Source organism: Gavialis gangeticus, unplaced genomic scaffold, assembly GCF_001723915.1.
Source record: "Gavialis gangeticus isolate Ggan-Ray unplaced genomic scaffold, GavGan_comp1, whole genome shotgun sequence".
NCBI classification, from domain to species: domain Eukaryota; kingdom Metazoa; phylum Chordata; order Crocodylia; family Gavialidae; genus Gavialis; species Gavialis gangeticus.
Genome location: NW_017729000.1, coordinates 22,079,050 through 22,094,654, shown reverse-complemented (window position 1 = coordinate 22,094,654; position 15,605 = coordinate 22,079,050). Strand labels below are relative to the sequence as shown.

At 47.0% G+C, this 15,605-nt stretch overlaps 1 long non-coding RNA gene across 1 annotated transcript; it reads right to left on the bottom strand.

Moving 5' to 3' along the window:
* Window positions 1-1,344: 1,344 nt before the first annotated feature.
* Window positions 1,345-10,689, bottom strand: LOC109290033. Its single transcript, XR_002095498.1, has 2 exons — window positions 9,986-10,689; window positions 1,345-2,159 (listed from the first exon to the last, which is right to left on the bottom strand). It is a non-coding gene; the product is annotated as an uncharacterized LOC109290033 (long non-coding RNA).
* Between the last annotated feature and the right edge of the window lie 4,916 nt (window positions 10,690-15,605).

Below are 15,605 nucleotides of genomic sequence, written 5' to 3'. Positions count from 1 at the left end.
TTGGAGACACCCTGAACCACCGCCACTTCCCTTGCATGTTTGCTGGTTCTCCCTACCCATCTACCTGCCACTCCCTCCTGCTGCCTGCCTGCCTGCCTGCCCCCCTACTGCTTGAGCACCATGTGATTCCCGGGTGGCTCCTGCTGCGCTGTGCGGTCCCGGCCATGCAGCCAGGAACTGCATGGTGCTGGAGCCAGCCTGGCCTGGCCAGCACTACACAGAGCCAGATGGGAATTGCAGGGGCTGGGCTGGCTCCTACTGTGCCAGCAGGGACAGGGGGGAGCTGGTCTGGCTCCATAGATCCTCTGCCACCCTGTGCTCCTGCCCCATGCTCCAGCCCAACTGTTGCTTCTGCCTGCCTGCTTGTTGCTATTCCTCCTGCTTGCCACCACCATTTCCCCACCTTCTCACTGCTGCTACTGCTTCTCCCCTTCCCGTTTCCCACCTGCCTGCCACTCTGGGACTGCGCTGATCCTGGCTGTATGGCCAGGACTGCAGAACACAGGAGGAGCCAGTCTGGCCACCACAGACTGGGGTGATTGCTGACAGTCCTTCTCTCCCCCAGTTCTTATCTGACTGCACTCTCAGGCAGAGGGAGGCAGAAAACAGCTCCATGAGGGCTGGAGATTGGGGGGGTGCTTGGAGCAGGGCGGAGGGTGAGGCGGAGCTGGTCAGGCCTTGCTGCTGCTGCCCCTGTGTCCTGCTGCTGCTGGCGCCTCGTCAGCTTAGACAGGCTGCTCTGGACAAATAATAATTAATGTTCTAAATTTTTTAGGGCCCTGTGAGCTGGATAGAATGGCCTGGCAGGCCCGATCAGGCCCACAGGCTGTATTTTACCCACCTCTGGTCTAGCTCCATGCTCTTTTGAACCAACCTTCTGGTACTTAAGGGATGCTATCAAATCCCCTTTCAGTCTTCTCTTCTGCAGATTAAATAAGCCCAGTTCCCTCAGCCTGTCCTTGTAAGTCATGTGCCTCAGCCCCTGAACCATTTTTGTTGCCTCTGCTACATTTTCCAACTTGTCCATATCCTTTCCAAAACTGGGCACACCACTCCAGATGTTCTGACCAACAATTTCATAGACTACTACTTCTGAAGGGGTCCATCATAAATGTTATGCCCAGTTTACTTAACCACATTAGTACCAGGGCTCTGGCCTAGGGGTTTGGAGAACCCATTGTTTCCATGTACACTTAGCTACACACATACCATACGTGCAAAAGTTTGTTTATCCAAATGCCATAGAGACTTGGAGTAAATCTGGATGATGAAGGGTTTGGACAATCACAGAAATTTTCAATGTAATTGATAGACTGTAGATGATAGAGTCCTCCTGCAAATAAATGAGGGTTGGGTAATCATGTTTGTACAGTGTGCCCAATTCTACAAACAATTTAAGTACATTGTGTGTTTATGTAGACGGATACAAGCGTAATCTTTGACATCCAGTGATGTGTTACTGAATGTCTCAACCAAGCAGTTGTTCAGTCATGCAGAGTCAAACTATTTTGTGAAATTCAGCTGCATATTAAATCACCCGTCATACATCCTGCTGCCATCTGAAACTGTGGACACTAATCTCTCTGGAATTAGGAAGACTGGTTCCCTACTATCTGCAGTAGCTGCTGTTGACAGCAATAATGTATGAAACACAGAGCAGAGTAGAGTTTGATTTTTCAGGAAATTGGGTTATGACTAAGAAACAGAACACACAGGCAGTCGGATGCATGGACACACGTGACAGGTCAATCATACAGGCAGAAATCTCTGTGGTTTCTATCATGCATCTATACCAGACAGGCAGATAGGATCAAATTTGCTGTCTTTGGTGGTGTTACCTCAGGGATGAAATTGGCCCACGGAGAATACAATAAGGGATTTAAAGTGGCAAGACACAACACAGAGGTGGAAATGAAAGCAATTAAAAAAAAAGGGACCTGCTTGACCCTAATTTACAAACCTCTAGCTGTCAAAGAACAAATCTCCATATGAAGTCCAAACATAATTACTTATGGAATCATTAAGGCTCTGAGTAAATTGTTCCCTAAGCTCTTAGCTGGTGATGTTCTTGGGGTATATATGTGTGTAGGAGCTTTTTAATCTGATCTTTCTTTTCTTGTTTGTGTTCATCATTTAACCTTCCAGTTCTCCAGCAGTGCCTGGAAATAGGAATCCAAATAGAAAAATGATTTAATCCCGTGTTTTAAATGTGCTAATCCCAGCTGTCTCTACCACACCCAATTCTCTCTCCTGTCTCCACTTTTGAAGACTGGAGTCACTATGGCAGTCAAGCAATTATGTTTTAAAGCCGGAGAACCCCACTGACCTGTGCCAAAAGCTGCTGAAGCCCGTATGCAGGCACGCTTGTGTGAATGTACCGCGCATTTGTAGAGATGCTTCTCAGGTATGAGCAGGACAGTTACATTTGAAATAGGAAACAAAATTTGGTGCTGGCTTGCTAGAAAGCTTTAAGTTGAAGGCTGTGAACTGAGTGAATCCTAGGGTGGGGAGAGGTGTGGGGGGAGAGGATTCTTTAAAGAGGCTTTTGGAAGCCAGCTCCAGATTTTATTCTTTGGCTCTCATTACTTATACTTGCTTGCAAAGATCACATTTATTACTATTAAGGTTGTCAAAATAAATGCTGAAATGCTCAGTCTACTGTAAGAATCATCAACTCCAACAGCCTTGAAAGGAACCAGAAGCAACACTGCAATAATCAACACACAGTACCTACAGCCCTCCACTGAGCAATACTTTGACAGCAAACCAGGGTGTGCCATCCCAATAACCAGGAGTGACTCTGTGATAACAAACAAATGTGCAGCCTAGCACTTTTGTAATTACAAACCGCTTGGCAATGGTAAACTAGCACTCAGCCCACCTCCAGTTAGGAACCAGTCTCTGCAGCTCTGCAATAACAGACCAGTTTGCATAAGCAGCCTTACAATAGCAAGACAATGTATGTGTCTGTGTAATGGAGTCTGCACATGTACACACACATGAATATGCACGTGTGCACACATGTTCATGCATACCCCCCTACTGGAAATCATTGGTAAGGAGATGGATTTTGAAGGGATTATTCTATAAAAGGATGATTTAGCAAGATAGCTTTAGAGGGTGCTTTTAAACAGCAGTGTCTGTACCACATGGTAAATAATGCAGGAAGGAAAAGAAAAATGCAAACTCTAAAGGGTTGTTCTGGAAGGGCTAGCCAGCACCTGAGATGTCTTTGGAGGCATTCCAGCTGCAGGGAAACAAAACACAGACCTTGTCAGCCTTTCCAGAAACTTGTTGGTCTCCTTGGCACAGGAAAGCTGCTCAGAGTGACTGCTTTTCCGGAGTGTTTGTGTTCCAGGGGGAGGTTGGGTGAATGGGGGTTGGGAGGGCAATTTTCATTCATCCCTCCATTCACAAGCAAATGAAATGGGAAGAATATGACTCTGTCCCCCTTAGGATCAGTGGGGCTCTATGCGGGGAAATGATGGCCGGTTTTTAATGTTGTGCAGTGCGAAGGTGAGAGGGAAATCCAGATTGCCTTGGGCTGTCTAATGCAGGTTGACCTCCTCAAAACCTTGCTGGCTCTTAAGATTCCCTGTACTTCGTGTCACTGTTAAGATATCTACTCCCTGTTCATTTGTAAGCTCCTTGGGGTAGGGACCTTGCTACCCTACAAGCAAAACCTTTGTCTTGGGGTCTGTAGGCTCACTACTGGGGAAGGGGGCATGAGGAACCTTTTCTGGGGTCTGTAGGCTCACTACTGGGGAAGGGGCATGAGGAACCTTTTCCTCCACCAGTCCATGGCGTGCAAGAGATGGGCAGGAATCCAACCTCCTGCCCTCAGGTAGTTGGAGAAAGTGCAGTGTAACACAGCCAGGCCTCAGAGCGGTGTGGTCTCGTAACACTGCTCACTGGACCTCCATCCACATGCTGCTGGTATGCAGCACTCCAAGCCTCCATACTGTCTTCTTGTTAGGAAGCACTTTCTTCTGATTTCTTAGATTTTCCACTTTTTCCTGCCTTGATGTTCAAGCACTGGGGTTCCAGTCAGCCAGGTGTGTCCTTTCACAGTTTCATAGTTGTTTGGGGCTGGAAAGGACCTTACAGATCATCAGGTCCAGCCCTCTGCACTTGGGCAGGAAAGACTGCTGGGATCAGATGACCCCAGCAACAAGATGCTTTTGTTGGACCTGAGCTTGTGCTGGGTTGGCGGTGAAGGTTCAGAGGTTGGGTCTAGGCTGGCTGCACTGTTCTCACGGCTGCTGCCAAGAAATGAACCCCTCTCGCTTGCTCCTATTGATACTTCTAGAGTGGGAAGGATGGTGGTGAGATGGGGGCCTGCCATTGCTGCTCTGGAGATCTGTCTGTCATGGAGCAGCTCTGGAGTGTTCCCACCACCACATTTCTGGGTTTGAAATAGGAGCAAGTAGGCAGGGCTTATTTTTTGGCAACAATCTGGTGAGAGAGGTGGGACCAGCGCAGACTTGCCCAGAGAGCCCGAGTGCTTTGTTTGGTGTCCTGGCTACCCGTTGCTCGATTGTAGAAAAAACTGAAGTCTCCCAGCTCCTCTTCCTTGGCCTGAATTTCCAACTACTAATGTAAAATCACCATTTTATTTCAAATGGTGAAAAGGCAGAGCTCTTGTTAAACATTTTCAAGGCCTATGTGACCTTCAGTCACTCTTCTCTTGAGGATGAATTTAAAGAACTGCCCATGTGAGGTCTATAAATCCCTGTAAATTGCCCATTATCACATTACTTTCTGCTAAACAATTTGGAAGAGCTTTGTCACCCCTCACAGAACTGTGCTGCACATTTTTTTTCTGGTGGCTCCAAATTGGTTATGAGATGGGTTATGTCCTCCCTCGTGCATCCAAAACTGCACTTGCAAACGTGTTCTCGCTTGGTCTCTGCCTTGTGGGATTGTGTATGTATAAGTAGCAGTGCCTGTATGCTTAACTGTGCACATGGCCTTTGTTAATTAGACAGTCCATTAATGCTTTATGTATGCAGGTCTGCCTGTACGATCATGTGCCTAGAACCTCATTAATTTTACTGGCTGCCCCTCCTGTTGGAGTTCACAAATCAAGCTGAGCATGCACACAAATCCCTTTGAGCAGGTTCATCTAATAAAGCAAACCAGGCATCAAGAAAGATTCACTAGCAATACTGGAAACAACATGCTGGCCTGGTGATTTTTGCAAAGGGGCTCTGTGTAGTTAAATGGCAGTTGCAGAGAGCTGCTAAGGACTTGAGCTTCACAGGCCCAGAGGTGAGTAGGACTGTTGCTTAGAGCTTCTTGTGAGTGCGTGCACACACACACATGTCTCCATTAATTCTTTGCACACCTCCAGCAGAAGCAAAGCTGAGACCTCTGCCTGAAAATTACAGCATCCCTTAGCCACAGAGCCAAGAGATGGAGCTTGATGTCACATAACCCAGCTGGCAGACAGATTTTTTATTAGTGAACATGCCCAACTTCCTGCACTGGAAATATGCTGTGTATATACATGGCCAATTTGTTGCCACATACTTGATCTTTAGGGTACAGGATACTTGTTTCATCCAGGTAACCCTCTCACAATGACAGGGTACTTGGAGGATGGCAAGGGACTTGAAGCCTCCTTTCTCTTTGAGTTTCCCAAGCTGTGAAGAAGCTGTTATTTCCCCAAACAGCCCAGAAACAACAGAGGGTAAAATCCTGACCCCATCTATAATGCCACTGGGACCAGCATTTCACCCAGAATCTTCTGGACTCAGCATCGGCTGTTACACCAAAAGTCCTCTTATGTAGGTGAAACTGGAAAGTGAGTCTCTTGTCCTTCCTGCTTGCAATCAGTCTGTTATGCTTCCATGAGCCCCTCTACCTCTGTTATGCACATCTATCAGTGGGGACGCAGTCCTGATTGTGCTTTAGCCATCTGCACTGCAGTCCCCATTACAGATGCAGTGCTGAGAAGCTTATTTCACAACTGACTGAAGGCAAAGATATAAGCACATGTATGTTCAGGAGCCTATTGCCTGCATCCTTCAGAGATGATTTTTGCATTTGTGTCAGAGATACAAATCAGGAGAAGCAGCTCACTTAAATATTTGCTGAGAAAAAAATGATGAGGTGAAGGGACCAGGTTAAAGGCCAGATGCTGACCTAGCTAAAATCTGGGTTAGCTCTGTGTTGTAAAAGGGAGTGAACTGTGTTTTAACTGTACTCTTAAATTGTACTGTGTATCTGCCTGGCCTGTTATCATGGTATGGAAATGCCACTCAAAAAACCTGAGGCAGAATTGATCTGGGCACAAACAGAAGTTACATTTGTTGCAGTTGACCACTTGAAAGCACTCTAAAACCATGCCCTTAAAGAAGGGCATGGCTGCAGAGTGCCTTAAAAGTGCTTGATTGCATGGGGGTTCAGATGAAGGCACTCTAATGCGGAGCACCTTCATTAATGTCTGTCAACATGTGCTGGGAGGGGGAGAAGGGAGGGGAGGGAGTTCAGTCTGGGATTTGCCCAGCCTGCGCTGGAGGGTGGACCAGGTGGATTGGAGCCCTCCCCCAATCCCATTCTGAAGACAGCACTGGAGCTGGGAGGAAGGGGAGGTGGGGCTAGGGGACAGAAGCTGCAGACATGCAGCCACTCCAATCTGGAGGTCAATCCCCCAACCCCTTGGGTCCAACAGTGAACGTCTGTTAGGTTGTGGGGAATGCTGTAACTCATGACACTTCCTGTAAAGCACCGTTAGTTACAGCAGGGAGCTGCATGTCTGTCAGCACCCTAAAGTATGTGGTTTTCTGTAGCAGTATAGTTCAGATTGGTAGTGAATAGAGCATGTGTTTGCCCTTTGGTGGGGGGTGCAAATCTTAGACCGAGTTCTGCCATTTTAAAACTAGTCTGTGCGCGCTGAACTTCTGTTATGGGCATAGACCAGTTTTGTGTGCCACACTTCTGTCTGTTACTGGTAAAGACTGGTTTCCGATCACTTATACCAGTAAAAGTGTAATGTCTGTACCTGGTCCATATAACTGCAGAAGTATCTGTGTGGAAATGCAGTTTTAATATGGCTCCATTCCATCTACACTGCAAAACTGAACTGCAATGTAACTGTGCGAAGGGACAGCTGGGATATAACAAGGTAGAAATGAGAGCATAATTGGGACCTCAGGAACGAGGGGGATTTTTCTGCAGTTCTTTTCCAGCTGCCCTCCTGCTGAAGTTGGACATGTGTTGAAATGCTGCAGGAGTTCAAATTACTTTGAAAAATTGGCTCTGATGGTTGTAAAATAAACGGTTAGCTCTCCTGGATTGGTTGTCTGGATAAGTGAGAGGGAGCAGGGTGAGAGAGAGAAGCTGATGTGCCTTTAACTGCCTTGAAACTGCTCCAAAGTAATGTTTAATCAAAGGGAGCTGACATTTGCCTATTGAATTGCTATCAGAATGACTGAGTCATTCATATGCCATTGTGCTGCAGAATTGGGAGCCAAGGATTGATGCAGTCTGACAGGAGCTGCTCCCAGTCATTAGCATTTCCCTGACATCTGACTGGTATCTCCATTTCACACTGGTAAACAAGCCACCTGAAGGCCAGGGTAACACTGACCTCCTCCCTCCCAGGGTTCCTTGTTGGAGGACCCTAACGAGAAGCCTCTGTCTTTATTTTCACTTAGATAACAAGCTGCTGCCCTTTCCTCCTGCAGGGGAGGAAGGGACCATGTGCCATTTACACTCTCCTTTGGTTTCATGCCATTGTAAACAATAATAAAGATTCCCAGTAAACTCAGCCAGAGACATCATTGCTATATATAGGGCCAAGGGCTCAAGAGAGTGATGACATTTGAAATCAATCCCAGTGCGAGGTTGGTCCGTCTCCCCTCTTGTGATATATTCAGCCTGTATGCTTAGGTGTGGGGGAAGGGGTTTAAAGCAAGGCAAAGCTTGGGTGGGTGAAGGTAGAACGGTGCTTGTGGGTGCTTGAGGGGAACAAAAAAGATCCAATGGTGGGGGTTTCCTGAATGCAGGTGAGTGAGGAGAGGGATGAGGTGATAGAAATATAGGGCTCAGACAGAAGTGACAATTTTCACCTCATCTGGCCCCAGAAAGTGGTCTACAGTCATGACCAAAAAGAAATGCATGGCTGCAGACCACCTGAAAAGGGCCCAATCCCAAGAAAATCTGATCCCTTACTGCATGAAGGTTCAGATGAACATGCTCAAAAACAAAGTGCATTCTGTTGGGTCTGGGGTATCGTTACAACTCATAGTGCTTCCTGAAAAGTACTGTGAGTTACAATGGGGAACTGCTCTTCTGTCTGCTCCCATAGTGGTAGTAATAATTCAGGATACTGCAACTCCTGTTCCTGATGAGGCTGGGGCAGTCTTTCTTTTACATATGGGCCTGTCCATGTCTGTGTGTGCATATCAGCAGGGATGTGTATGAATGGATCTCATGTAGATTTTTGTGGCTATAGAAACCTACAGTAGTTTGTATGTCTCCCTGGCTGTAGTATGCTGGGAACTGTGGTGCAGTAGAAGGCAAAGACCTATCATTGGTAAAAACAGAGGTGGAACTTCTCTGGCTTTTAATCCTGGTATCCTACAAATAGGTATCCAGACATACATGAGTCCATTGTCCCACTTTAAGTACCTATGAAGTATGCTGGTTAACGCTTTTTCCTGGAGTCAATACTAATTCAAATTGATTGCCTTTTATTCCAAGGATAAACTATTTGGGAGTGGCACAGCCCTTTGCACAAGTTTTGACTTAGATCAATCAGAGCCACTTCAAGTGAAGTCTCTGTTTTTACCCTCTCTTGCTGACTCTTCTACTTTGGCCCCATTGTATGTGGACAAGCGTGTGCACACACATGCACGTGCACACGCTGCCCACCAGAGCCTTTGCCCACATAGTTCTGATTTGCAAAGGCTTTTGTTGTGGGTGGCAAAATGTGCCTGTGTTGACATTTAAAAAAAACAATAGGAAGCCTCAAATCAAAACTGGATGAAAGGCAGCTCTTAGATGCCACTTTCAATTACGTTTACCCCACCTGTAAGACCTTAGTGGTGATGATGATGATGTCAAGTATCCCAACAATGAGATCCCTTAGACTATGGAATCATCTCCCAGAGGAATACCCCAACCTTTAGGAAGCTTTGAGATTAGACTGGCCAGAAAATGAATCTGGATGGCCTTAAAAGCTCTTTTTACCTGTAGCTCCAAAGGAGTAAATTCCCCTTAGTGCTCATATTTGCACATGTATGTGTTTGAAGACTATGTTTATCTATGAGCAGTTGTGCATATGTGTACATATGCTGCTGATACATTGCATCACTGAGTCCATGTGGCTTTATAGCCATCTGAAGGTGAAAGGCAATGAATCTCTTTTAGCAGCCCTTGCTTGAGCAGATCAGGATTGAATGTAATTGGTGAAAGGCCCCTTGAATCTGGCCTCCTGTATTTAAGTGTATGATTTATTTTGCCTGGTCATACTATGATGCAGTCTGTGGCATATGTTTTTGTGGGAACTGATTTTTGTGATGCCTGGAGCTCGGGAAGGGCTTGCTAAGGAAACACAGCGTGATGCAACCTTAATTTCCTCTGAAAGAGCAGTCAAGGAATGTACTGCGTTGAAATGTCACTGCTTCTTCTGTCCTGACAAAACAAAGGAAAGGGAGTGGATGACTGACCCCTTCTCCCCCATTACCTCCCCCTCCCCACCTCCCCAGCACAACTTAAAATCCTCCTAGGAAAAAATAAAACAAATTCTCCCAGCACTTTGTGCAAGGAGTAATAAGGCTGTGTTTGAGACAGCCAGGCAAGGGGCAGTGTGGTACTTTGTGACTGGAAATACCTGTTTCTGTTACTCAGGGGTGCGGGGGGAATATAGAGTGCTAAAACCAACAAGTCTCTGTACCCAGCCCTCTCATTGTCGCTTTATAAGGACAAAGTATGGATGTTTTCTGGGAGCAGAGTTGTGTCCGGAATGAATCCTCACCTTCTCCGACTCCACAGAACTGGAACAGATGGATGTTGCACACGCTCAGGAACAGAAGTCAAAGCTCCTCAGCTGAGGCTGTAGCTGGGCCTTGTCCAATGCTTTCTTAGAAGTGTTAGATGCAGTTATCTAGTTGGGAAATATGAAAAGGGGAAGTTCTATTCAGGAGTGATTTCAGGGGTCATCTGCACCTTGCGTGTTGTGCTGGTTTCCGGGACAGATAGATGCATAGAGAAATGGTGGAATCTCCTTTCTTCCTTTTCAGCTCTCCTCCTTGTGGTGCAGGATGCCTAAGCAGAGTAGGTGTCTTGCAGGTTCTTTACCTTTCCATGCCAGCAAAATGAGGCAAGTATGGAGATGGAAGCCGTTGAGAGTAAGGATGGTTCTGGGGTCATCTAACTGGACTGGAGATCTGTTTTCAGTTCTTGTATGATAGTAGGCAAGCATGTAGGAGATGTCTTTGGACCCTGACTCTTCCAAAGTCTGTGTTCTGCCTCTAATATGGGGATAACATGTCTCACTCCCATTTTGTTCCATGTATTCATTTAGTCTAGAAGTTTCATCCTGCATGACTGCAGTGGGTTTATGATGGAGTATATGAACCCTGTGCTGTGGGCTCAGTCAGCCCTCCCCCTTGCTGTAGGCTCAGTCAGTGTCCCCCGCCTCTACACCTGCAGTACGTATCATCAGGCTTGGAAGGAGAGGTTAAACAGGAAAGCCCATCCCAGTTTGGGACTATTTGATGTCCTCTGTTTACGTGGTGATGTCCGCTAGTCACTGTGGGCTGCCTGTGGATGGCGGCCGGCGGTTCACGTGGACCCCACACCCCTGATGGGGTGTGGAGATGGATCCGATGGTAAAACTCCCGACAGGGTGGGTCCGGCTGGTTGCTTCCGTCGCTGCTGCTGTCGCTTCTCTGGCGAGGGATGACCAGCATCAGGTGACATCAGTAAAAGTAGTGGACAGGGATCTGATGATGCTTGGCGCTGCCGATATTTTCACGGTTTATAAAAGGCTAAAAAGCTTAAAAGTTTAAAAAGTTAAAAAGCCTAAAACCGCGAGGGGTAGGGGCCACCACTGGATAGGGCAACCAGTGCCTTAAAAACACCAATAAATTATGGGGGACAACAAAAGAGAAAACAGGGTGTGCTCATGTGGGTCAAAGGTTCAAAACTAGTGCTCCCCCCGGGGAAACACAATGGCCCCTTTCCACTCCAAGAAGTCATCTCAGTTTGGGACTAGTCATGAAGGAGAGGAGCCCTCCAGCTCTTGCTGTGTAGGACGGGTAGGAACTGCTTGTGAGATGGCTGTCTGTCAGAGCCTTCCTGCGGGAAGGTAGGGCTGATGTGGGACAGCCACAGAGATTTGCTTCCAGTTCTCGCTTGCTGTTCTTAGTCTGACTGCTGAAGGGGTGAGAGCCAAATGCAGACCTTTCACGTTGTACATCTGGCAGTGCCTGGCTGTAAGCCTGGCAGTGATTCTGGCACAGGAGGCCTAGTCTGGGCTGGGGATCTCTAGATGCTGTTAACTAGAATTAAGAAATATCTCCACTTGCCCTAATCAAAGCAAAAAAGGCTTTGATATTCTGTGTTGCAACTGGGGAAGCTTCTTCCATCTTCCCACCTCCCATGGAAATTCTGCGTGGAGTGGCAGCCTTTGTCACACCCCCCCAGACCCTCCATGCAAGGTACTAAGTGCATCCATAGGGTTGTGAAAGACTGGATTTCCATATATGTGTCCCTGAGAGGCAAACCCTGCAAGGAGTTTGGGAATCCCTTTCAGTGGAGCATCCACAAATTGAGGTGCTTTTCTGTTCCTTCACCAAAGTATCCAGAGCTCTTGGCCTGGATGGAGCATGAGAAAAGGTCTTCTTTCAAGATTGTTCTTGTGCTATTTCTTTTCTGGTACTTGGCATTTGCAATTCCTGGTTTCAGTCACAACCTAGGACAGCAGCAGTAAGAGCCACTGTACCCTCACAGTCTCTCTAGTGGAGACACTGGCTGTGTTTCCATAATACACCACCTTTGGGGTTTCTTTCAAGGGCTTCATGGAATATCTTCATGGGCTGTGGTAGCCCCTTCTGCTCAGTGACTAGTCTCACATCCCCTAGCAGATGGGAGGTTGTGTCTGTCCTCTCCCAGTCATAACTTCTCCCTTTGGCAGCCATTTTGCTGCTGGGGGTCCCACACCCTGGCTCATGTTGGCTGAAGCTGGCATAAATCAGGAGCTGGCATCTGTGTGATCCTAGCAGATTTCACTTCGGCTGATTATTCTTGGGGATGCGGATGGTGTGTTAGCAAAATGGCATTGCAAAAGAGAGAGAGTGAGCAAGCAAGTGAGAATGTGCTGCAGGTGCATGGAAAATGCTAAAGGAATTGCTTTGGGAATGCTACAAAGGCACAGGCATCCCTCCATGCGGTACATCCACATTTACACACGTTCGGAAAGCAGGGACACAAATGATGCATCCCCCTCTCTCCAATCCATTTGTCTCAATAGGTTTATTTTTCTGGGATGTGTGCGTTAGCTGCTTCATCGTGATAACTGCATCTGCCATTTCAGGCTCATCATAATCAGAGGCTCCCCCCGCCCCCTCTCCTTGAGTTGCCAGGCAGCAGGCTGATGGCTTCAACGCCCATTGGGAACCCATTACTCAAGTCATCTTGTGAACTGGATTATTCACATTCTGCCGCTGATATTTACAGTCACAGCTGCTAAAACAGTGTTTGCAAATTTGTGCTGATTTGATTAGCTAGTTTAGTCATCATTGCTGCTAAGAGCAGGATCTGGCCATAAAATTGCATTCTGCTGCATGCAACTCTATGTAATGGTGTGTCAAAGGGATATTATGTTAATATCTCACATGAGAACACAGAGTACGGGAATAGTGCAAGGGCTAGGAAGAGACCATATGGTGCACTGAAAGTCCCCCTTACAGCAATTTTATACCACGTGCAGCCTTTCTGAACACCAGCGCTGTGTAACCCTATCACCTCCATGTTGATCATGCAATGTCAAGTTAAAATTTTACCAATAAACCTGTCCCTACATCATCCAAGACACTGAATGCACGCACATTTCTAACTAGGTGATCTGTTTCCGAGACCAGAACTGTCAGAAATGGCTGTCGGAGGACATTCTGCTCACCCCTCAGTTTCTTCAGATTTCCTTCCATCCTTCTTCCTAGGATTTCGGTGTTTTAACTAATACAAACCTTAGTAATAGTTATAGTCCCTCTGACTGTAAATACCTTTTAACATTTCTCCTCCCTATCACCTTCAGGAAAACATGGGGGTGACCCCCATCTAAGTCTAAGGACCTGATTCCTAATGATTCCATTCTTGAGCTCGGGGCAGGGACAGAATAGGACATGAGCAGTATGGTATTCTGTTCTCCCAAATGCAGAGTCTGTTTATCCATCCTCCTTTTTAGATTTCTGGTATCCAATGCCATGAAATACAGGTCAGAGCTTCCCACATCCCCTAGCACTTTGCTTGAAGGTGTGTCCTGGCAGTGATCATACATGCTTTCATGATCTGGAAGCTTGATTATCGGAAGCCCCTGTTTCACTTTATGGCAAGGCAGATCTGCTGCTTGCAGCTCTGGTAGCATACAGCAGCACAATGGCTCATGGCCTCAAGCTATCAAAGTTGTCTCCCACTAGCTTTGTGCACTTTGCTTTGGCTGTCTAGCAAGTGGCAGATTCAGTTTAAATTCACTTTATTGGTTCAAAACAGTCTGAGTGTGACTAGCTCCAATCATATTTATGGGCATTTGTAGACGACACATTAAAGCGGGTTAAATGCCCTTTTGTACTGCTTTAATGGAGTTGCTGTTTGCATGAGTTTGCAAAGTCGGCAGCGTACTGTGCATTAATTCTAGCCACTGTAGCAAATTCAGCGGCATAATGTGCCTTAAATGACTTTGGGGCACAGCAAACTCAAACACCTCCAAGGAGTTTTAGTTTGCTACCTTACAGCCGTGGAGGGAATCGCTGGGCTCCATGCGGCTCAGGAGCTGTGCAGACAGCCCCAGCAGGCAGCCCGGCAGCAGCCCAGGAAGACAGGCTGCACTGAAGGGGGAAAAAAAAAGCGTTAAGTCTGATCCTTTTTTCCCCCTTCCCTGGAGCCTGCCTGAGCTGCGCGGGGGCCCAGTGCTTCCCCCTGCGGCTGCAGTGCCCCCTGGGACCGCCTCAGATGGGTGCTTGCTGCTGGGGGGGAAGGGGGCACCGCTGCCGTGGAGGGAAGCACCAACCCCCACTAATCCACCACAGCTCAGGGACTGCTTGACCCACCGGTAGCTCACTCTCCCCTCCCCACCACCGGAGAGGCAGGTAAGGACACAGGTGTACATGACATGGGGGTTTACTTTGCCCTATATTGTAGCGGTGTTTTTAAGAAAGCACTGCTTCAATTTCACCTCCCGTGTCATCTACAAATGCCCTTTGACCTCTTTTTCAAGCCTCTACACCGGACCAGTTCTTGTGGTTACTCACCCACTTATGATTTGAGGGTTTGTCATTGCTCCTGATGTCAGTAGCTGCCTGGGGTCTGTTGTAGCAGTCCCAGTTTTAACACTTGCTCCGCCCTGAAATCCCACTTCAAAAAGTTGTTTAAAAACTTATTCCAACTCGAAGAAGCCTGAATTAATAACATTTTTTTGTTGTTGCTGCCCCAAGTCCTTTGTAATTCAGTTGAGGTCAGGGTATTTTTGGTTAGCAAGAAACTGTTATTTCACAGCCAAACGTTTTGGCCAGGATGGGGGTGTTTTTGTGCAATTACAATAATTACTTCAGCCGTAAGCAAGGCCTTCATTCAATCCAGAGGCCTGCTGCTTGGCGTATGCCTCACTGCAGGAGCAGTGCTATGGCAGAGCTCACAGAGTCATCTTCCAGTTTAATTTTCTCCTTTAAATGGTGTCCAGTCTCTGGCTGACCAGCAAGAATTTTGTTAGTGCTATTTCTGAAATATTTTCATAGCCAGCTTCGTCTTTTTGGCTTATGTGCCTCTTCTGGATTTTCTGATTCCTTTCAAACCAGGGCAGGGAATGCACTCGCACACTTGTGTGTTTTCTCAGATTGTTGTTGGGTTTTTTTCTTTTGGTTGGTTTTCAATCTTGACGAGCAACTCCTCTCTTTTCTCTCCCCTACCAATTCTTTCGTTCCTCTCTTGCACTTCTTCCTAGGCGGGACTGCATGTGACTTTGGCTGGAGGCCACCTGTATCTAGGGTGGCCATCACAGAGGACAGTCTGGTTGTCCTCTGTCCTCTATGGATATGAAACCTGATGCCTTTTCTCTTGAAGAGAAAAATAGAGGACATAAAGGAGTCGGGTTTTGTATTCACAAAGGACATAGTAGAAAACCAGAATGTCTTCTATGATGGCCACCCCACCTGTATCTCTCCCCAACTGCAGAGTGGATATAGGAATCAGTCCACCCCTTGTCTTTTGACTTTTTTCACTTGAAATAATTGAGAGGTCATTCTCTCCCTCAGCTCTCTTCGGAGCTGAATGTGCAGCCTTCATCTGTCTTCACAGGAAAGTCATAGTTTCATAGTTAGTAGGGTCGGAAGATCATCGAGTCCGACTCCCTGCCATGGCAGGAAAGAATACTGGGGTCA